This window comes from Mauremys reevesii, linkage group 1, assembly GCF_016161935.1.
Source record: "Mauremys reevesii isolate NIE-2019 linkage group 1, ASM1616193v1, whole genome shotgun sequence".
In the NCBI taxonomy this organism is placed as follows: domain Eukaryota; kingdom Metazoa; phylum Chordata; order Testudines; family Geoemydidae; genus Mauremys; species Mauremys reevesii.
In genome coordinates, this window is record NC_052623.1 from 112,546,408 (window position 1) to 112,570,635 (window position 24,228).

The 24,228-nt window shown below is 41.2% G+C and overlaps 1 long non-coding RNA gene across 1 annotated transcript in view; it reads left to right on the top strand.

Moving 5' to 3' along the window:
- Positions 1 to 2,861: 2,861 nt before the first annotated feature.
- Positions 2,862 to 24,228, top strand: part of LOC120387179 — a 42,952-nt gene continuing 21,585 nt past the window's right edge. Inside the window, exons 1-2 of the long non-coding RNA XR_005590054.1 lie at positions 2,862 to 2,949; positions 8,180 to 8,318. This is a non-coding gene — a long non-coding RNA (uncharacterized LOC120387179). The remainder of the gene's footprint in view (positions 2,950 to 8,179; positions 8,319 to 24,228) is intronic.

Here is a 24,228-nt window from a genome sequence, read left to right on the forward strand (position 1 = left end):
CTACATCTATAAACCTTGTAACAAAAATATATCCTAAACCTCTTAAAGAAACAAGAGGAAATGAGACATATGACAATGATATTTCTTTGATTTGAGTCTTATTCTACAACAAGATTCTTATTTATTTTACTGGGAGGCAAGAAGAGAGCCCAATCTGCAGGAATCTGAGTAGAGGAGATGCATGTCAGAAAAAAAGATAATTGATGGTAAACGTCAAATATTAAATCTTGATCTGGTTATTACCCAGCATATTAGCTATGTAAGTAGCTTAACAATTACAGCTGTGATTGACTAGGTGGGATCCAAAATCCTAAATATCAACTGCCAGAAGGGATAATTATAACACATTAGCACCTGCATGCTTAGACAAGATTGACAACTCCAGTCTAACATCTGCTTAATATCACTTTCATACTTTTCATATATATTTTTTTTTCCTTTTTGAAAGGAGTAACAAAGATTTTCTTGAAGGATAACAATAACCCAGCATCCATGTTACACATTCAGTTGATTATAGTTGCTTGTTGTGTTTGGTCATGTTGTGAACTGACATATTTAAAATTAAATAAAGAGAATTAAAATGGGCTTTTTGGGATTAAGCAGTCACAGTTGTGGTATACTTTTGACAAAATGTACCTGTCAGCCAGAATCATTTGAAGAAATCCCAACATGTAGGCTGCTCTTCTGATGGCTGGATGGGGCAATGCAATTTTTTTTCTAATCAAATTGGTTTGAATAAGAAAGGTCTGCTAATCCCGCAATTAACACAACTGAGAAAAGAATATTTTGTATACTGGGTGAGCATAGTGGTGTGCTATCTCCGTGAGAGAGTCACAGATCCTAGGTAAAATTTACTCCTCCCTGCACACATTCTGATTACTTGGGCTGTGTGCGTGCAACAGAATGTGTAAGGGGATTCACACGTGCCTCACACAGGGCTAGCCTATCAGCTGCAATGGTGGCTGCTTCCCCTTTGTACCTTCTGCTGGGTCTACACACTAGTTCATTTCCAGCCCATTCTCTCAAACCATTTTATGAGCCATTCTATTTTAGTGTATTCCTTTTGATTCATGGGAGGTACAAATGCCCCACTGTATTACAGCTCTGCTAGTGCCCCACAATCCCCCTGCCTACCAATGGGATTTAAATAGTGCAGAAGGCCTTATGCTAGGCTAGGATGTGAAGCAATGAAATGTTACCTTTGCTAATAATCATTCTTAGGTAAGCAGCATTTATCTACGTGATAATATTACTGCCCTGTGCTTTACAAGGCACTAATCATGCAATTCCTGAGTGGAAAACTAAGAGGGAATTGATTATTGCCTAATAAAAGAGGGTGGGCAATGATAGTATTGCTATTATAAAGTAAGTTCAGGTAAGCAGTGACATCATTGCCCCTCTGTTTTACAAGTAATAGCCCAACCCCTGAATGGATAAACTAAAAGTCCTCTTGGTAGTGTCCTGGGTTCTGTGTCAGGGGAGTGGCGACACCTGAGACCACTTGAACTGTTCAGGAATTTGCTGTCATGCCAGTCATCTTATCTGGGATGGAGGAAATTTGTCACAGAATAAATGACTGCTACAGTAAACTGCACTCTGATTGGATGAATAATACTTAATATAACCGTCTCATAAGCCAGCTGATCACATAGGAAGTTTTTTCATCATAATTAAATGGTCAATTAGAACAGAACATTGGCTAATTTTATTTTAAAACATTGAAAGAATGTGAATAGTTTTATTAGGAGGTGATCCTGTATGATTCTAGTCTAATATCTGTATTACCTGCCTCATCATTTGGGACCTGATCATCCCTTTCTGTTTTGAGTGTATGAAAGAGCTGGATCTGATGCCATTGTTGGGATATGTCTTTGATTTTAACCGGCTAGTCTGCCATTCTGATCAATAAAATACATAGCCATGGATCTCCTTGCTCTTATAAATACATAGGTCAAGGGTGGATTAAAGGAGGAGCTTCCCCAACACCGATCAGTTTGTATAGCATATATTGGGCAGGTTAGAGTCAGAGAGTGCTCAGCCAATGCCTATGCCCTCTTCCATGATGTGGTAAATTGAGGCCATGGTGCATCTCCTACTCCCTGCATTCCCACTACTGTGTCAGAAACATGAATCCTGAATCACAAGAACCTTGACTTTCTCTTCCTCCCACATAATTTTTATGCTGCCCTCAATTTGCAGCTGAATTTGGCATTTTATTCTAACTATGTGTTTGCAGACATTTATAACTACTAATGTAGCTCCCTTATGAACTTTGGTAATAGTGGGGAAGGGAGAAAGTGGGCAGCTTGATAGCTGGGCCAAGTTCCTCCTATATTCTCTGTAATCCTTCTCCACATTAGTATATCATATCCCGCATAGTTCACATGGGTCTTGACTTGAGTACACATCCCAGATAGCAGGATTCATGTTTTTATAATAACTTATTTGAAAATAGTCATTTAAGGTTCTCCTCATGTAAGCTACCATGAAAAATTCCGATACATTCCACCTGCTAAAGGGTAAGAAAAATCTCTCCTATGAATGCTTGTTTTATTCCACTCCTATAGTGTGACTTATTTCTAAATCTTAAAGTATAGCATAGAGGAAACTTGGTATCATATAAGTGTTATACTAAATACTAAAGTATTAAGATGATTGCAGCAATACCTACTACATTTTGGTACTATTGCATACAAGTGATTTGCCAGTGATAATGCTTTTAGCAGATCTCTCCTTCAGAAGATGCTTAAAACTCCATTTTCACCCAGAAAGCCTTAGGAATATTCTGATTCACAACGCCTCTCTATCCTCTGAACACTGCTATTTATTTATTTGATGATATTTTATTTACAGACTACCAAGGAATATATACAAGAAAATTGACTTTGGAAATGTTTTCTAGTTATAAGCATAGTATTAGCACTATCAGGCCTGGTCTACAGTAATGAGGTAAGTCAAGCTAAGTTATGCTAGTTAAGTTATGTCAATTAAATAATTTCAGTCAAAGTAGCTTAGATCAACTTACAGTGGTGTCTACATCATGCTATGTTGACAGGAGACCCTCTCCCATCAACATAGCTTCTGCCTCTCAAGGAGGTGGAGTACTGAAGTTGACTGGAAAGCACTCTGCCATTGACTTATTCTGTCTTCACTAGACCTGCTAAACTGATGCCTGCTCCATTGAATGCAGCAGCGCTGATTTAGCGGGTAGTAAAGACAAGCCCTCATTTTAACTATTTCTTAGTTTAAGCTCAAAATGTGACCCAACTTTAAATTGTTTTTTGTCTTCTTTTGGATTTAAAAAAAACATTGTCATCAAAGAAGTTACCTAAAACAATAAGACCTACTGTTGGGCTTAAAATGTTTCATGCTTTCTGACCACAGAAGTAGCAGAGGAAGCATAAGTCAGTTGATAAATCCTCTTCTGTGGATAAAATTATGAGTAGGCTTAGAAGGATTAGATTTTTATCAGTAATGGCGATAAATGGCAATTACACCACATACAAAACGGACAAAAAAAATTGATAATCAAAATTTGCAGATAGGCAAAGTCAGAAAAGTGCTGCTTGAGAACTGCTTGGGAGTTTGGTTTAAGGATATTTACTTTGTATATTTTGATGTGATGAGAGTTTGTTTCTTAACAGCTATAAAGCTTTAACTCGTTTAATCTGAACATCTATTGTCATTAAATAATTATTGTCTGACTCTCCCCATAATTTCCTGCAACTGTGACAATTTAAATCAATACAAATAAAAATGCTTAAAACCCATAATGCTGCACAACTGTGCAACTATAAAAAGAGAAATATCAAAAAATGCTTAAAAATAAACCTGGATATAATCCATCAAAATTATAAAATAATAGAATTCTGCCAAGCCGAAATAGGAGTGCTCATTTATGGCTCATCTTAGAGGACCTCTCCAGCACCACAGTGCTGCCAGGCTCCATGCTGATGTATTTTTCAGTACTGACTAGAAGGGAAGAGTGCCACCTACAGAAGCATTAACAATTTGTCCTGTAGTGCATGGGTTTTCCTGAGAAGTCCGCCATCCAAGTACTAATTCACCCTGACCCTAATTACTTTGTGAAATCTGATGAGATAATAATAATAATAATACTTAGCATTTATATAGTGTTGTACTCAACTGAAGTGCTGTGTGATCTTAAGCTAATTAATCTGATCATTGCTGGCATAGAGGGCACACTGGTGTCTATGCCATTCCCACACTCTCAAAGCCACTGGCTGAACCAAGGAGGAAAAGGTTGAGAGACAGTTGAAGCCTGCCATCCTTCTTTTGTGCAGATCCACACTCCCTCTTTTCCCAGTTAAAACACTGAATGGAATTATGCTTTAGGGATCTAGAGGTTGCTATACCTGTTCAGACTAATGATCAATCTAGTTTAACATCCTAATACAGCGTGGCCATTAATAGATGCTTCAGAGGAAGCTGAGAACCCAATACTAGACCATTATGCAATACATGCCAATGTTAGGCTAATATGTGGTACACAATCACACTCAGATTCCATAATGGTGAGGTCATAAAGAATATACAAGGATCGGGTTAGTTAATTTACCTAAGGAGAGAGTCACTTGCTCACCCCCCGGCAGTTAATGGTTTTCTGACCTCCTGATGCATTACATGACATATTATGTACATTTCTATCCTAGCTAGTTTACATGTGAATGAAATCTTTATTATTTATGTAAATTCAATGTCTCATCCTTTTTTTGAATCTTACTATTCAGTTAGTCTCCATAACATCTTGTGGCAATGAGTTCTTTCGCACAGTTATGTATATATTTCATTTTATCTGTTTTAAATTTGTTGCCTTTTTATTTCATTGGTTATCACCAAGTTATTGTATTCTGAGAAAGGGTTAATAGAAGTGCATCTCTAAATATTCACTAACCTTCACTCTATCATCCATTATTTTATGTGCCTCTATTTTGTTTTCTGTCAGAATTAAACAGCCCCAATCTTTTTAATTCTATCAGAAGTTTTTCATGCCATTAATCATTTCTGTTGACCTTTTCCACATAACTTTGAGATGAAGTGACCAAAATTCAACATGGTAATATAATAATATAGTGGCAATGTGATATTTTCAGTATTATTATTGATCCCATTATTAAAACAGGCTAGTAACTTTCCTTTTCTGACCACTTGCAGATTGAGCAGATGTTTTAACTGAGCCAGCCCCACTGATGCCTGAATCTTTTATCTTTCTTAAGTTCATTTGGAACCTCATAATGTGCATGGCTATTTTAAAGCATTCCTTGCAGTGTGCATATGAACATCATCTGCCATGATGAAAGTCACCTAGCTTTGTTAAGTTCTTCTGAAGTTCTTAACAGTTTACATTGGATTTGACTAACTGAAATAATTGTGTGTCATCTGCGAATATTATTGCCTCATTGATACATTTTAAATAACATTTGTCATACAAACGAACTCTAGGGTAGCCCACCATTAATTTTTTATATGTTGAAAATTGACTATTTATTCCTACTCTTTGTGTTCTGTCACTTAACAAAATCTATGGCACAACTTTACCTTTCATTCTGTGATTATTCAGTTTCTGTAGCATCTTGTGAAGAATTTTATCAAGGATTTTATTGAAAATCCAAATAACTCACATTTTCAGTTCTTTTCTATTCACTGCATCACTTTCTCAAAGAATTCTAATAGATTGGAGAGACCTGATTTGTCTTAACAGAAGCCATTTTGTTTGACTTTATCATAGCCGAGCACTTGATGGGCACAGTTTTTATAAACTGAAATGAATAAATATCATACTCATCTAAATGGTGTGGTTCTGGGTATCCTTCTTCAAGATGCAAGATGATCACAGGTAAAACAGCAGTGTCTGCAAGCTTCCTCACCAATAGGCAGAGCAAGGAATTCACAATGAATATGCACCCAGTGAATTTACCGTCTCTGATTGTGGCATATGCATGAGCCAGACAATGATTTTCTGTCATCTGTTCATGGTTCAAGGTATTTGATGACTTTTGGGTGATTTTATTTTTAATTCTATGAACATTTTCTGTGTTTGCTATTTGTTCTATGTTGGTTATTTGTGATTGGGCAGATATGGCACAGTTTCTGGTCCTGATTTGGGTAAGCGTGTAAGCATTTCCAACTCAAATACTCACATATTTGAATTAAAAAAATCACTTTCTGAAATTCCTTGACTTTGAAATTCACTTTTCATGCCAATAAATCTCAATAACATCAATGTTCACAAAACATAAGACGTTAATCCCTAAGAAGTGCAAACAGGGCTGAAGCAAGCCTATCTAACAATGTGAGTGACTATTTGTGAAAACATTCTTGCAATATTCACCGAGCTCCTCTGATTAGGATGGGAGGATGATTAGGTTCCGGTGACACTTTGGGATTAAACCCAGACCAGTAAGATTTTGTGTCACTGCCTGCCCTGCAACTCTGAGTGTCTTAAATACTATGCCAACCAGCCACACATCCCGGACACCAACAGCTATCATACATGCATGTAGGTCACACTTTGGCTTCCACAGCCCAGTTAGTGTTTTCAGAGTGACACAACACACTCACAGCCCCACATTTCCTCAAAACTGTCTCCCTGCAGTGTCCAGCTCTCTCCTGAAATACTCACAGAAGTTATTAAGTTCACTGATCCTTTAAAGAGACAGAAACAGCAGCTTGTTAGCTTGACAGGCATTAATAATCACTTCAATTCATGCAAAGCTCTCGCTTGGTTTGGGAAAAAGTAAAACAAGTGTAAGCAGAGTCTGGATGAGCTCTCCCCTGACATCTAGTGGTGAGCGGTGGAAAAAGACTTCAGAAGCTCATATCATTTGCATGGACACACCCACCCTGCCTAGGTTCTCAGCATGATTGGACTGCTTGCCTAGATGATCACTTGTGGCTGGTGTTGGATCTCCAATCTCCTTGTTATTGGGGCAGGAGTAGTAAAGGGTTACACAAGTTTATTAAACAAAAAGTGATAGGTGTTAAGTGAGTTCAAGTATAAGGGATAAAGATAAAAAGGGTTACAAGCAAAAAAGTAAAAAAAAATGCTTCTAAGGCTAAAACTTAACTTCAGCAAGTTACTATCTTTGCCTAAGCAGGTTTCTCGCCTATATTCAGTTCCCAGAGACTTCAACCCCCTGGCTGAAGGATCCACTTTTCTCAGCTGTACAAAAGCCCTCTGCTATCTGACCAGTAGTGGATAACTATGGGGTTCTCTCCCGTTTCCTTTTGTAGTCTAGTAAACCTTTGAAATTTAGTCTTTGAAAAGTAAGCCCAGACAAAGCTCTTTTTCCCACCTGGCTGCGGACGCCATACTGCCTTGTGTAAACTCCACACTGTCTTCTCTCCCACTGGTGATTTTTACAATGCAAATTATCACTTTCTGCAACCTTTGAACCAAATGAATAGCCCACTGAATTTAGCCATACCTGGTTTGAGGTGTGTTGGCCTCTTACTCTTGTCTGGAGAAAACCTGTTTATCAACTCCCCCTGACATGCCTGGTTTTACCACATTTTAGTCATGTTTCCAGCATATATCTATAAAGCAAGAATGTGAATGATCAATAAGTTACTAGTTTACCAATGATATATTACATGCCACCTTTTGGGTAAATATCATGACAACAGTGTGTTAGGAAGATTTCAGGCCTGCCAAGAGTTGGTGACAGAGGGTAGTGAACTATCAAAGGGCCTCTGGTGTCACAGCTCCAGTCTGATTCAATCTTTCACATCCTTACTCCTGACAACAAGAGTATGAACTGGTGTCTGAGAATACAGCACCCCCGAGCGCCAACCCATTTCAAACAGATAATCAGTCAGCCATCTTATGATAAACGCTTTCATTTATCAGTCTTTCCTAAAGTAGGTCAGCTAACTATAGTTTGATCGTTGTCGTTCGTTTACACTTGGCACTGAATTCTTTCAACCTCTGGAACACATCTTGTTTTGGCAGTTTTTTCCATGAATTCCTTCAGTTAAGAGCTGATCTCTTCGATTTCTTCATTGACCTCAAATATTGTTGGGTTCATCAGTGCTGCTTGAACTAAATGTGTCTGTGAAAAGAATGTATTCCATTATAAATATTGTCATATTCATGTTTAGAACAAATGCATCTCCAATATCTTTTGTTTTGGTGTACAGTGTATTAAATCTCTTTCAGGAGTGCTGAAGTGGTGTTGCTTGCACATCAGACTTCACAAAGGCTTATGATGTCAAGGTTTGACGGATACAGCTCCCCTATTTTGGTGCAGTCATCCCATCACTTTAAGTGCTTGGAAATTCAGAGTGCCAGTTAGCAGGTATTTAGACCATATTATGTCTCTCTTAGGCCCTTTTCAAACTTGTAATCAGGAATTACTGTAAATCCTTTTATGTACAAGTTCCCTAATAGTGAATGTGTACAAAAATATTGTAGTTATCTGATAACAGCTTATAAGTAACTACATAGAGAACAGAAATTTGATAATAGAGAAGTCTTTAATCTATCAGAGAAAAGTATAACAAAATCCAAAATCCAAGCAGAAGCTAGACAATTTCAGAAAAAAAAAATTAACAATGAGGGTAATTAACCATTGGAACACCTTACCAAGAGTTGTGGTGGATTGTGTTTTGCTGAAAACTTTTAAATCAAGATTGGATGCTTTATAAAAGTTATGTTCTAGTTCAAAGAGGAATTAATTCAGGGAAGTCCTTTGGCCCCTGTTATATGGGTGGCCAGCCTGGATGATCACGATGATCCCTGCTGGCTTTATATCAACTGCATCACATGGGGAGTTCAGTTTAAAATATGTCTTGACTTCTGCAATGGGCATTTCATGACATTATACCTGTATTCAGCATGTCAGCTCTGTGCACGTGTGACACTATGATTTTTCACTGAGGTGGGACAGGTTCCCACTCCAATCAAGAAGGGCTGAACACAGTTAGCCTAAACCCAGTGCTCCTGTGAGGTCTGTTGCACCTGGAGAGGGGCGGTTCCTTAAAAGCCCAGTGGAGGATGTTATTAAGAAGGATGCACAACAAGAACACAGAGCTCTCTGGCCCCACAGAGCAGGGGCTGCTTACTCAGAAAGCTGCTGAAAAGCCTTTGCCACCTGGATCCTCTGAAAACGTAAAGGGATCATTGTTTCTTTGCTTTGCTTTTCATTAGAACCCAGGGCACTCAGCCTCGGCCTCTCACACATTCAGGGCGTTAGGAACCCAAACGCTCTTCATAGAGTCCATTTATCTTTTGCCTTGTGAAGGACAGTGACTGTTTTTGGGCTGCAGGATTATTTTGTTTGCCTTCTTTTTATTTTTGGACTGTGGTCATGCTTTGAAATGGAGGGAAATTCCCCTCCCCCTACCCCAGACTTGCAGCTGGGAGACTGTACCCCACACAACAAACTGGCACTACAGTAATGCCTTCAGCCAGAGAGGGGGGGGTTCTGACAAGAGAGGGACCCACCCTGACTCTATGGGGGCGCCCACCCTGACTCCATGGAGGTGCCCTAGAGATATAGCCTCTGACAAATGGGAGAGAATGCGGGCATTCATTTTCAAACCTGATGCAAGGGTAAATTAAAAGGAGATTGAAATCCCCCACACAAGAGAAACAGAATCCAGATGGCCTGGATCCAGAGTAGTGCTGCAAGTGGCCAATGGAGAACCAACAACAGCAGACAACAGCAGTTCCAGCAGCAATTGCTGCAGCAGTGGGTCACATAGCAAAAACTGCAGACAACCCAACAACCACAGCTGCTGCATGAGATGGTGACTCGGTTGAAAAACTGCATCAGAACCTAGTAGACTAGTTATTGATGGGGCTACAGCCTGCCAGATGTCCAGCTGCCAGAACTGTAGGCCCAGGCCCTTTGCTTCTAACCAGGATCCATGAAGGTGACTAACATGGGGCCAGTCAATGACCTGAAAATCTCTTGACACTTCTGAGCAGGTGGAAATCTTCTCCCAGTGGTCTCCAGAGCACTGGGCCCTTGTGCTGGCCCCACACCTGGCTGGCCTGGCCTAGGCAGCCTACTGAGGGCTTGACCCTGTGGCTTCATGGAATTATGCATTGCCATCCTGGACTTTCTCAGTATCGGTGAGGAGATCCATTGCCACTGCTTCTGGATAGAAACATATCCCTGCAGAGCCCAGCCACGGGCGGTAACCCAAGAAATGAAGGACCATTGCAGGCAGTGGTTACAGCCAGAGGAGTGGACTGGAGCTCAAGGGACCACATTAATATCGATCGAGCAGTTTGTACAAATAATCCCCACTGGGGGATGGGAGTGGGTACTGAGGCACCGTCTGAGTTTTTAACTGATGGAATCCAGCTGATGAAGAACTTTAAGGTTGCTGATAAACCCCAGACATGCAATGAGGTAGGAGGGCAGGGAAGAGGACAACTCAGGGCTAAGATGCTGACTGGCCTCACATGAAGCCTGGTCAGAGGAGGACACCCTCTTCTGGCAGGGACTAGTACCCTGGTCTTCAGCCTCCTGGCAGTTAGGGCAGCTCCCCCACCCCCACCCCGATTGTGGACAAGTCACAGCAACAGGCCATAAAGGGCCTGGATGAAACCTAACCAGGGACTTTGGCCCCTGGCTCTGCTACCAGCTTAGATGCCCAACCCCACAGCAGGCGGGGTCATCTTCGAATGAGAGTATGGGCTCAGACCACAATATGATGAACTGTTTCTTATGAGGGCAACCAGGACACATCCAAAGAGATTGTCCCTTGACAGAGTGCGAGTACGCCAAGTGTGGACAGCAGCTAGCAGAGCATGTAAGAAAATACCCACCAAAATAATGGGCCCTGTATCGATCAATGGAATGAAAATGCAAGGTCAGTTGGACTCCAGTTGTAGTCAGACTAGGGTGCAGACTTCCTTGGCTGGAGCCAAAGGGACCTCTGTGGAGATAGTCTTCCTCCATTACATTCATGAGGATGTGAAGGCCTTCCCCAGGAGATGACTATGGTTAACTATGGGGCAACACATAGATGCCCTCCTGGTTGCTCTGTCCTCAACATTGGCCTATTGTGTTGTTATTGGTCAGAATTGGCAGTACTTTCTGGAGATTATCCATGAGCTAGGAAAACTGGAGATGGCCGCCACATGGAACTTCCAACCCAGAGACAGAATATTATTGCTTCCCAGGACAGAATCCAAATCGCTGGCCAGGTGGCAAGGACTTTTTGAAGTGGTTCATCAAGTTCGCTTTGTGGACCAGGTGGAAAGAAACTAGGATCTCCCATGTGAAGTTGCTTAAGCCTTGGAAAACTAGAGAGGGGATTTTAGTAACTCTTTACCTGCCACACCCAAAGCCCCAAGTGCCTATTCACCAAGAGCAAATACAAATGGGCACAGAACTCCTACCTGAACAAAGAGATCAGATTTTACACATCATTGCAGCTTTCCCCAATATATTCTCCTCTGCCCCCACCTGAACCTGGCTGAAACACCATCACATTGGTCCCAGGACAGTGGATGAGAGAGAACCCTCAGCCCTGACCTTGAAAGATGTAAAAGATCATCCAGGAGGAGTTGCAGGCTGTGCTGTATCTAGGGGTAGTTCAGGAGTCCCAAAGTGACTGGCAAAGTCTCATCGTCCTTGTTCCAGAACCTGATGGTTTTGCAAAGTACCTCATTACCTTAGATTTTACAAAAGGTTTTATGCAGATGCCCTTGTCTCCTGAGCCATAGGAAAAAACAGCCTTTTTGACACCCTTTAAGTTCTTCCACTTCTGGACAATACCCTTTGGCTTACATGGAGCAGCCGCAACATTTGATGGACAAGGCACTTATGCCTCATCAGCAGTCTGCTGCTGCATATTTGGTTGACACTGTTATGTACAATGCCAACTGGGATGGCTGCTGGTGACAAGTACAAACCATCTTTGGCAGAATCGGGTCTTATGGCCAACTCAGCCAAATGCAAATTGGCAAATTAAGAAGTTACTTACCTGGGTTATAACATGGGAGAAAGCCAACATAGGCTGCTAGTTAAAGGGCTGGCATTGTTGGCATGTCCCATTCCTCAAGCAAAGAACCAGGTCTGATGCTTCTGTGGGCTAGCTGGCTATGACAGGTGGCTTATCCTTAGATTTGTCTCTAACACGGCCCCTTTGATGGACCTAATAAAAAGTGGTCCAAAAAAGATCCACTGAAGCAACTGTGAGAAGGTCTTTAACATCTTGAAAAATCAGATGTGCCAGGAGCAATTCCTCTTCAATGCAGATTTCTCAAAGGAGTTCATTTTACAGATGGATGCCTCTGATGTAGGCCTGGGTGCTGTACTGTTACAGGTAGTGAATGGTGAGGCACACCCAGTTCTGTACCTAAGAAGGCCTCTTCCATGATTGAAAAGGAAGTGCTAGCAGTCAAATGGGCCATAGGATCCTTTAGGTATTATTTACAAGTAACCCCTTTCCCTCATCATGCTCCATGCCCCCCTCTGGTGGCTAAGCACAATTAAAGAGATGAAGCTCCATATTACGTGAGGGTACTTATCTCTCCCACCTTATAGTTTTAGGGTACAACATCATGCCAGAGAAAACACAGCAATGTGGACTTCTTTTCACAGGAAATGGGGGAATTGGCATTGGATGAAGGGGATCCTGAGTTCCTGAGGGGCGAGGTATGTGGCGGGAAAGGTTGCCATCACAGTCAGAAAGCGGATAAAGAGCTCCTCTGGGCACAAGTGGCCCCAACCCGGTGCACCTGTGAGATCTGTTGCACCTGGAGAGGGGAGGCTCCTTAAAAGGGTAGTTCAAGCCCAGTGGAGGGTGGCACTAAGAAAGAGGCAGAGCAAGGGCTGCATATCCAGAAAACTGCTGAAGACCCTCTGCCACCTGTACCCTCTAGAAATATAAAGGACCATTGATACATTGCTTTGCTTTTCATTAGAGCCCAGGGCTCTGAGCTACGGCTTCTCAGATACTCCGTGAATTTGAAACCCAGCCTCCTTCACAGAGTCTATTTAACTTTTGCCTCGTGAAGCACAGCGAGTTAACCCAGGCTGGTTTCGGGGCTGCAGGATTAGTTTTGTTGCCTTCTTTTCATTTTTAGACTGTGGTCATGCCTTAAAGTGGGGGAGAGCCCTCTCTGAGACTTACAATCCGGAGACTGCACTCCAAACTGGCTCTGCAATGGTGCCTTCAGCCAGAGAGGGACATCTGTGATGAAGTAGACTCCCACCCTCACACTACGGGGGTCCCCTACAGGTCCAATCTATGACAATCACCCATCAGATCCGTATGTTGGATTTTAACCAAGTAGGGCTTTCAAATCCTGCCACAAAATCAGAATTACAGCTTTAATATCATCAGTTATTTTAATGGGACCATGTAGTTAAGCTTCTTAAAAATACAGACCCCCTTGGTAATTGTTGGATTTTTGTGAACCGCCATATGGATTTGATCAGAAGATTTCTTGGTGGTATTGACCCAGTTCTGTTCTTCCAGTCTGTAGGACTCAGTCAGGAGGATTTCCTTTGGCTGTTCTTTGCTAGCATGGTGACTGACCTGATATGTGAAGGGCTTGTATTTTGCCAGCATATTGTCTCATGATTCAATCCTTTCTCCATAGCTCTTTCTTCATATATCAACACTTATGGGCATAAATGCTTTCTTATAACAAAACAATGTGCCAAACACATTTTTCATACTGTCATACGTCAGCTAATACTAAAAGACCAATTCAGTATTTAAGTTTAATCCTTATGTTTCTCTGTTACTTGTCATAGCTAATCTTACAGTGTTAGATATTGGAAACAAATTTGGTGTAGATGATATTGATGTAAAAATTAAGTTAAATCCCATTTTAATGTTCAGCCTATAACAGAACTGTTTAATCTATCGGTTATCTGTTAAATTACTTCATGGCTGAAAGAAACTGCATTACCAATCTATAATGCAGGAGCTTCTCAGTGGTAATTATTGACCAAATTTCCATTCTTATTCTTAGTGGGGGAAAAAAGCAAACCAAAAAATTGTGTTGTATTCAGGTGCTTGATTTTGCTAATAAATATGTTAATTGTTAATCGAAGCTGAATAAGTATTGACATGACTGCAACAAAATAATTAGGTAACACAACCTGTCTGGTGCCTGGAACCATGCAAGTCCTTGATGCCTTATCTAGAGATGGCTGCCTTGGTTGCACAAGCTATTGCTTCATACACCTCTACCCCGATATAACATGACCCGATATAACACGAATTTGGATATAACGCGGTAAAGCAGTGCTCCGGGGGGGGGGGAGGGGCGGCTGTGCACTCTGGTGGATCAAAGCAAGTTTGATATAACGCGGTTTCACCTATAACGCAGTAAGATTTTTTGGCTCCTGAGGACAGCGTTATATCGAGGTAGAGGTGTATATATGCTTCACCATTATTGTTGCATGAAACAATTGAGGAGTGATCAGAGACCAGAGAGAAGGTATGTCATCTGTCATTTTGCTTTGACCCATATTAGTGCATACTCCCTGTCTTAAATGAATGCTGTTAACATATACCATGTTCTGCAAAGCTGAAAGAAGCCCTAGAACACTTATATGCTCTGTGCTATGGCAATGAGGACCTTATAGAAGTAGATGAAAGAAAGACTGTGACATTGGCAATCCATTTCACGCATGCATTTGGCAGCTTGATAGAAACTAAACTATGTTAAAGAAGTCCTTACTCAGTACTTACTCATGACCCTCACCACCCACACTGAAGTCAAATGGGATTTGCCTGAATGACAATGTTGAGGTTTGGCACTAAGGACCGAGCTTTCATTGATTCTTGGGAAGGAGCAAAGCCATGGCTCTAATTCCTCCCTCCTACTACTCCAGGGTCCTAGGGTTGCAACAGCCCCTGCACACTCCAGAGAGTGGGGACTACAGCTCTGCCTGGTCTTTATATGGACTGTACCAGGACCAGGGCAAAGATTTCTTATGCGTTCCCCTTCCCAGCATAAAGGTCAGGCAGATTCTGAACCAAAACACGGTGCAGTCAAGTCTGAAGTTCAGTAATTAGAACCCAGAAAGAACCTTTTTGATTTCAGCTTTGTAACTGCCTCTGATTGTATCCCAACTCATAATGAAAGTGTTTTTTAAAAAAATCCTCAAACAAATTAAACAACAAATATTCATCTTAATGGTGTGTCCCTCCTACAATAACATTATTTCAATGGTCTATTCTATAAAACTCATTTTATCTGCTAGCTCTTGCCTGAAGAATGTTCTCTGCCAAGTCCCACCCTCACCAGCAATCTACCTTCACTCTAGAGATATCCTCCTACACTCCCAGGCTCCTCAAAACCCAATTGTACCTGTCTCTGTTGGAGGAAATATTTGAACGCATCCCAAACTATTTGGCACATCTCTTTGAAGATGATATTGCTGAACACTGAAGCTTTACTTCACTTAAAAGTTTCATAGTTCATACAAAGTTTGATCTCTTTTTCAACATTGGTGCAGTTTTAGAATACTGTTTAGTTTTCTGCCTCTCTCTTCTTTGACATTGTTCTGTAAGTGCTGTTTTGTTAAGAATAATGTTTCTTCTGTCATGGGTATTCTGCTATAGTTGTTCCATCTCCAAATACATTTTTTTCTATATCCACATGTCAATCAACAGCTTGTGTTAGACTAGCAAATGATAGTCAGTAGAACTAAATTAAGGATAACTGTTTTATGCTGAAACTTAACTGCTGATGCTACAAGAGACAGTGTACATGGCTCCATCAGAAATGGAGATGTATTCATGCTTATATTCCTCATATAAAATAAATGCACAATGTATCCCAGAATAACGTTCCTTAGAAAGAGCAGCTCCTGATATAAACTCTTTCCAATAAGTTCATGTTAACGATAAAGAGCAATGATTCAAAGAAAAAGTACAGCAGGAGTGTACTATCTGTCAAAAATAACAGTAACTAAGTCTGATTCTTATCACATGGAGTAGACAGACATGTGATGGTTCTGCTCAAGCTAGCATGCTAACATGATGAGGCCTGGATCTCTTGGGTCTTCTGGACACTATTGTAATAAGAATATCAAATAATCATGGGAACAGGGAATTTGTACCTGTCTAGAAGTCTTTTGCTAAAAAAGAACAATCCATAATATGGGATTTGTGGTGTTCCGTATCTCTGAAAACCAGACTACTCTCATTTGGGTGCCTAAAAATTGGTTTAGAACTGTAACTTCAGGCACCCAGGCTTGAAAATTTAGGGCTGTCTCTTCTTTGACCTATGTGAATAAATTGTGACCTAATCTGAATGGCAACCTTAATACTGAGACATAATGATCCTGAAATGGAATTGTCTCATCCAATGAGAGCATAGGGATGTTGTAGTTACTGAGGAAAACCATATGGTGTTTTTTCTCACTAATTCAATTCTTTAAACTCTGATCATAAGTGTCTGATATGCATAATCACTAGATGGTTATTTCTTAATAACATTACAGTAAATTCCTGCATTCTGACTGGTTAATAACAGCTAATGGCCAATCAGAGTGGAGGGTTTTGAATAATCTCTGTACTCTTATTTTTTCAATATGCATGTATCTCTTCTCTGACTAGATGCTCTAATTGGCACCTACACGCTGAAATTTCACATTGGTTGCCAGGATGCCACCTCAGCTTCTCAGCCCTCAGCTGAAACAGAAACACTCCAAAATTTGCATTGAAGAGAAGAGGGAATAAACCCCCAAGGAAAAGAAAATGTGGCTGTTGTGTCACTGAAAGGGAAAATGTTTTAAAATCCTTTGACTCATTTTCCTTCTTCAGGCTCTCACCACAGTCCATGGGAGGTTTGCCAGTGTCTCCATGGAGTTGAGGTGGGACCCTGCCTCTTGGGGATTGGTGGGGGAGCACAGAGGCTGAAAGAGTTCCCTTATAACCTTGAGCCCAGTGGTTATGTGTCAGGATGTGAGACTTCTCCCTCTGCTTGACAATGGGACGTGATGTAAACTTGAGTTTCTCATCTCTCAGGGGAGTGCCCTAACCACTAGTCATTCTCCCTCACTCTCTGGACCAATGCATATTTCATTCTTTATCCAAAGTGGAACTGCCTCAATAGGAGAGACTGAGAGAAACCCATATCATAATACCCCATAGCCCAGGGCATGCACCTCATTAGATAGACGGGGGGTGTGAACCAGGGTCTTGCATATTATAGGTGAGTGCTGTAACCACTGGACTAACGGTTATAAAGGAGGCTGATGCTGCTCCTATCCCGCCATTCTGTGCGGAGTTAGGCATTTTTTGTGAACACTCACTGGATCAAGCCCCATGGGTGAGATAGGCAGTGCACCACCAATCTTCCCCTTTGTAATGGCCACCCCTATGAGGCTAAGGGCTAGAGTCACAAAGAAGAGTAGGTGTGGTACTGCTGAGTGTCACCATGCCTAAGTTTTAGGCACCTAGAAAATCACTGGGATTCACAAAGCCTGAGTTCGACACCTCGGCTCCCTATACAATGCACATGGAGAGAGAAGTGCCTCAGAATGGGATTCACAAAAACCAGCATGCTACATGGCTCCTTGCCTAAGCTAGCCAATGGCAGATGCCAAGCTGCGGGGTGTGTGCTAAGCCCCATCCTTGCAGATAGGCGCCTAAGTCTGGGCTGCAGGGAGACGCCTCCCTCCACTTGGGATTCTCAGCTGGATAACCTCTCTTGGCATTGGGCACCTACAGGCAGGGCTGGCTCCAGGTTTTCTGCTGCCCCAAGTGGCAAAATAAATAAATAAATAAAAAGCCACAGCAGCGCGATTGCGCCGCTCCACTCTTCGGCTGCAATTCAGCTGCAGGTCCTTCACTTCATGTGCCGCCCCTTGGTATTGGCCACCCCAAGCACCTGCTTCTTTAGCTGGTGCCTAGAGCTGGCCCGGCCTACAGGGAGGGAGAGAGAGGGTTGCCAACCTTCCAGGATTGGCCAGGAGTCTCCCGGAATCGGCATCAATTTCCCGGTGATTATTGAAAGCAATCCAGAGAGTTTAACAGGATATTTTAAGAAACTGACATTATGTCATGTTGGGGGGAAAAATCTCCTGGAAAAGAGAGAGTGAGTATGTGTGTGAAAATGAACATGAACCTTTGACTTAGTGGGAGATAGTTGGTTCAAGCTCCCCCCCCCCAAGGTTTGAAAGGATCTGTTGCTCCTTCAGTCTCTCCTGATGCATTGTGGGCAAATAATGAAAGAATCATGGGAGGGGAGCATAAATGAGCACAAGAATGTCTGTTGCCTGCTGGTTAGAGCACTGACCTGGGAGGAGGGAGACCCACATCTAGTCTCTCTGTTTCAATTACTTTTTTAAATTATTTATTCACAGTGGATAAAAGTTCTAAGGGAAGTCATCCACCTGCCCACCCCCTGCTGTTTTGTGTAAACTTCTTGATAGGGGCCCAGTCCAGTAGGGGAACTCTGTGCTCACTTACCAGATCAGCCCCTTCCCCCCTCCCCCCCGCCAGGAAAGTTAGGTGGAGGAATGTGTATCTTACCCCGGTTCATACCGCTCTGGGGATTAGGCATCCAGATGCCAGGTGTGGGGCTGCAGTGCATGTGCTCAGAGGCAGAAATATAGGTGCCTAGTGAAATTTTACTGCAAAAATTAGGCACCAAATGATTTTAGACACCTACAGGGTTTGGTGGCAGTTGAGTGACATTTTTGTGAATCCCAGTGGGGCTGTTTCCGATTTGACACCTAAGGTGGCAGTTAGGAGCCTAAGTCCTTTTGTAACTCCAACTCTAAGTCTCACTGAAAGTCAGTGGGATGGAGGGTCCTTGGAGGAGGATTCACAATAGTATTTAGGTGTCTAATGCTCATTGATTCCTGTGGCAGTTATGGTTTTTAACCCATTTGTGAATCCCACCCTTAGTGCCTAGGTCACTTTTGAAAAGGCAATTTAGGCTCCTAAATCAGGTAGCGATCTTGGAAAATGTAACCCATCCTCCTATTATCAGTCTTGTGCATTTAGAAGAATGAATACTTGCTGTGTCCATTAATCCGATTGAATTGGATAATGTATGCCAACAATCCAGCCCCTGTTATATATCTGATTAGTGACATACAGTATCATTTGAAAATATATGACAAATCCCAGAATATCAAACAAGGCTTGGAATATTAGAAGCCAATACAATGATACAGTATCAACAGGAAACACTACGTCAATTAAATCACCAAAAACTAATGGGTCTAGTTAGTTTAGTATGATTTCCAGTATGCATAATTTCTAGCTGTCAGGTATTATTGCTCTGGACTTGCAATGTGAGTAGAATAGGTACAGAGCTCAAGTGCAGGCAGTGTAAAACCTTAATAGTGGTTTAGTAATAACAAAAATGCATTTGCCAGCTGTTGTATTAAAAACATGCTAAAAGAGTTGATATCAAACATATGGTCCTTCCTGGTCTGTGAAAAATGAGCAGCTGTTCCAAATTGTTCAAGCTGTGATCTTGAAGGATGATAAAAAGTGATGTAGAAACAGCAGTGTGATAATCCATCGGCTTTCAAAGCCAAAGGCACAGAAATGGAAGAGATAGGACAAGAGCTAGATCAAAGGTGAGAAACATATCTTCGAGCTGGAAACACACACACACACACACAGGTCTGCATGCACACACATACACACGCACACTCTTGCACAGACTTATACCTACAGACATACATTCAGCTCCGAGGCACAGCTCTTCAAAGTTGTTTAGGTGCCTAACTCCCATTGATTTCAGTGGGAGTTAGATGCTTAAATGCCTTTGAAGAGCTGGGCCTTAGGGCTTCATTTTTACACTGAGGGGAGTGCAATTCTACATTGCAACTAAAAACCCACAGCTGGCCCGTGCCAACTGACTTGAGCTCACAGGACATGGGCTAAAGGGCTGTTTAATTGCAGTGTAGACGTTTCATCTGCATCCTGAGCTGTGAGACCCTCCCACCACACAGGGTCCTAAAGCCCAGGCTTCAGCCTGAGCCCAAACATCTCTACACAGCAATTAAACAGCCCCTTAGCCTGAGCCCCGAGAGCCTGAGTCAGCTGGCATGAGCCAGCCCCGGGTGTCTAATTGCAGTGTAGATATACCCGCTGGTGCTTAAGGGGGACATTTTCAAAAAGCACGGCCTTTCACTGGGACTTGTGCTCCTAAATCCTTTACGTGCTTTGAAATTTTTCCCTTAAATCTGGATCTAGGTGCTCAAACTTAAAAATGTTGGCCCTAAAGTGCTGACATAGTCATCCAAGTTTGAAAAATGGGCCTTTAGTGTCCTAGGAAATAATTATCAAGAGGAAATAAAATAGCTATTCTAGTTGTTCCTATTGCAGAATTCTTCAATGCATTCCCATGCATTAATTACTCTTTCTAAAGATACTTCCCTGTCTTTGTTTAGATCCTTAGATCCCACCAGCATTTACTAGCTCAGATACTAATTCTGTAGCACCTGTACCCTCTATGTCTTTCTAAAACTTGAATTCTTCAATGAGGTCCCCTCTCATTCGTTTCCTTTGCAAAGACAGCAGACAATTTAGTTGTGTTCTCTGACCTTTATGAATAATTAAGTTTGCTGTCTACCTTTTTCTTTTGCCCTGTATTCTCTCTTCCTCTGCTATGTTTTATACAGTCTTCAGAGCCCTTCACACTATTTCATGTGTGGCCTCATTCATAAGTCCCTTATGTGGGGTCAGAATAACTTCATCTGCCATATTTTTGTTCCCGCTCTGAATCAATGCTACCATTTTTATTAACCATTGTACTGAAGCTTTTTGATCTTTATCTGTCATTATCTCCAGAGCCTTACTTTGCTCAGTATTTTGTACCATATGATTATTTAGGGCAGAAGCCCTTTTCTTATTTTGTGTCCCTAATCTCATTATTTTATGTTTCTCTACGCTTAATTTCATAAGGCACTTACCTTCCTCTGGGTCCATTCTAGTTGAGTTGTTCTTTTTTGCCCTTCTGCTTTCTATTGATTGCCCCTTCCTGCTATGTAGCATCCACAAATTTCATTACCCTAGTGTACACCCCTTTTCCTAGGTCAAATCAGAACCTAATACAGAGTTAAATGGTGTTGTAGTAGCTGCATCCTTTCAGAACACATTGGTACTCCTCACATGTTCCTTTTCCCTTTGCTGTCACAGCCAGTCTTTATCAATTTATATAGGTCTGCATCTGCAGCACATTTAATGACCTTGTGGAGTAAATTTCAGTGTTGCACTATACAGTAAGCTTTTGTTGATCGTTTCTCACTTACAACTCTTTTTGTTACTTGCTCAAAGACTCATTAGCCATTATTTTTGAATTATTGCCAGTTACCTTTATTTAAACCGTTGACAATTTAAGATATATAGTTTGGGTTGTTTTCTTCTGTGACACCAGTAGAAATCAGAAGTAACTGCACTCAAATAAATGGAGGTGTACACAACGTAAAACTAGTATAAGACGGGAAAGAGGCCATTATGTTCGTGTGTGTGTAATATACTGATGGGAAACAGGCCAGTGTGTAATATACTGATCATATACTGTAGTATACAGATTTTATCAGTATGAGTTTGGAGTGGCAACATTATTCATGCCAATGTCTTCTGTCAGGTAATTACTTCTGGCATCTCTTTAAACTCTTATGGTCTCTTTCATTGGCGTCTTACTTCATTATGCGTTCTAAATATATTGCATGTTTTATCTTATTCATTGCAGGGAGGGACTGACTTTATGTACCTTTCATGACTATTTCTCCATCCAGTGTATATTGCTAGATTAAAAGTATGATTGCTTAACATTCATTAATTTGTCTTTATACATTTGGAAAAGATATGCTCCTCATTTATCTTTCCAAATCTGAAGGAATTGTTTGTTTTGCCTTCTTGCTATCCCTCAAAATAAATAAAGTAAAGTAAAATTGGTCCTGGTGTCATGTTGGAGTTTAAAATCTACTTTGAAATCAAGAGACTGGAGTTAACCATTATATGAAAGTTTTCTTGGGGTCAGAGGAGGGAGAAAACTCCATGGAAGCAGCTATTTTCATGTAATAATTAAGAGTCATTTAATAGTCTCATGAGACCATACCCTCAGCTGGTATAAACTGCTATGCTGATTTAAACCAGCTGAGGATCTGACCCATGAACTCTTTCCCTCCATCCATTATTAGTTTATTCTGAATCAAAACTGAATTATACATTTCCATAGTCAGAGGGGGCATATGAATAAAAAGGCGCATATATTTAATTTTAAATGCCTTATTCCCTGCTGTGGGTCTTCACAGTGCATCCTGTCTTTCTGTGTCTGTCTTTTAGATAGTCCCTGCCCCAAACTGCTAACAGTCTTCATATATTGTCTTGTATAGAACTGAGCACATTGTACCAGATTTTCAAAAGCACTCCATATTGGCCTAATTCTGCTGCCTTTGAAATCAATGGGAGTTTATCATTGACTTAAATTGGAGTAGATCTGGCCAGTGCTAAGAGCTTTAGGAAATCATTCCTATTGTCAGCATTTAACAAATAATAATAAATAAGAACAATCAGATTATGATGAGTTTTAATACCTTCATGCTGTGTGGCTCTGGAAGCTTAAGTCTCCTGTGACACAGACCTAAAGCAAGGTAAAAATGTACTGCAGAACAAGAGGATTCCATTGTAACCGTTTCTGGTTGATTTCTTTCATCAGCTTGTCTACATGGAGAATGCAATAATACAAAAGCCCAAATCTCCATTCCTACAGACTCCACTTCAGTACATTTGAGTTCATGAAACCTGAAGGTACGAGAAAGGTTGTGTTCAGCAGGTGACTACTGTATGCCTGTCTGCGTTAGAATTTTTAAAGTAATGACATGGCAACCTTCACTAAATCTCCTGTGGTCACCATAGGACTGTTTGTAATCATTGATACAAGTGGTTATGTCTATCCAGTGACCTGTCACGCTTTACAAGAGATAGAATCTCTGAGCTGACATTGTACAGGTAAATGTCGATTCAGCCAAACAGCTAATGTGCAGTGGAATTATATTATTTCAAATGAGCATTGCCAGATTCTGTGGCCTTTTAAAAGGCTCCTCTTATGCAAATTAAAAGTCATCTGTGGATGAAGAATTTATTGGGCCACATTTTTTAGAACATCCTCCATTTTTATGCCTATAATTGATTGTGGATGCAAAATCTGAGGTTGAATCATTGCGGGATGGGGATGATGCATTTTCTTAAATTACAAATTGGAGATCAGCTGTAGTGCTCTGCACAGCCACCAGATAACCCCTACGTTTTCAAACCCTTGATCTTTGACTTTGCTTTCTGCCTTTACCATTTGTTGTTGGGAGTTTGGTAGTTAAATCAATTTTGTACTTTTTTTTTAAATGTTCACCTCTATTCACATTTTCAGTGCTAGGGCTGCATCTTAAAATTTAAATTTAACCTCCAACTTTCCAAATAAAGTTAATTGTGTATAAATTAGTGAGTTATATTGATTTATCCAGTGGCTTTACCCCATAGCTGAGGCTGGAGGAGAATCTGTACGGGCCTTCTGTGCCCTGCTTCAAGCTTAGAGAATAGGATTTGAATGTATAAAATATAGATACGGGTGCCCATCCTATGCTCTGAGCACCTATCCTATAAGTTAAATCACACAAAATAATGCAAGTAGAAAAGGACTGCCCATGAATATAACCACCCCAACTCCTACCCCAGCACTTTCTCAGTAGTCTGCAAAAAGCTGGGCTTTCATATCTCTGTCCTTAGCCATTTCCTCTGAAAAATATGCTCCTTATCCTTTTTGAAATTTGTTATAAACAATCTACATATCTTACCTTTAACTGGCCCAAATCTTGAGGTCTTTACTCCTGGGTCAGACCAGTGGTCCATCTAGCCCAGTATCTTGTCTTCTGACAGTGAAAGTGGTACTTTGCTCCACAAATTGTCCAAATGAAATCAGTGGGACTAGTAATGGAGGAAAGTACTATTCTGCATGACTAAGGAGGGAAGATTCTGGCCTAAGTAATGAGACAATAAATCATGTTGGTTTACCTATCAAAAATAAGAACACATAATTTGTTCAGCTGCTGCAAGATCATGACTGGCCCTTGCTGACCTGCAAGTGCTAATTGCCTAGATGGGCAACAGAGAGAGTGCAGAGCAGCCTCCGTGGGCTGCTGTTCTCCATTCTGCATAGAAGGGCCAACCCTTGACTCCTTGCATCTCCCATTGCCCCAGCCAGGACAACTCAGCTAGTGTAAAGGAGGAAATAATGTGCCTGAAAAGAGCTGG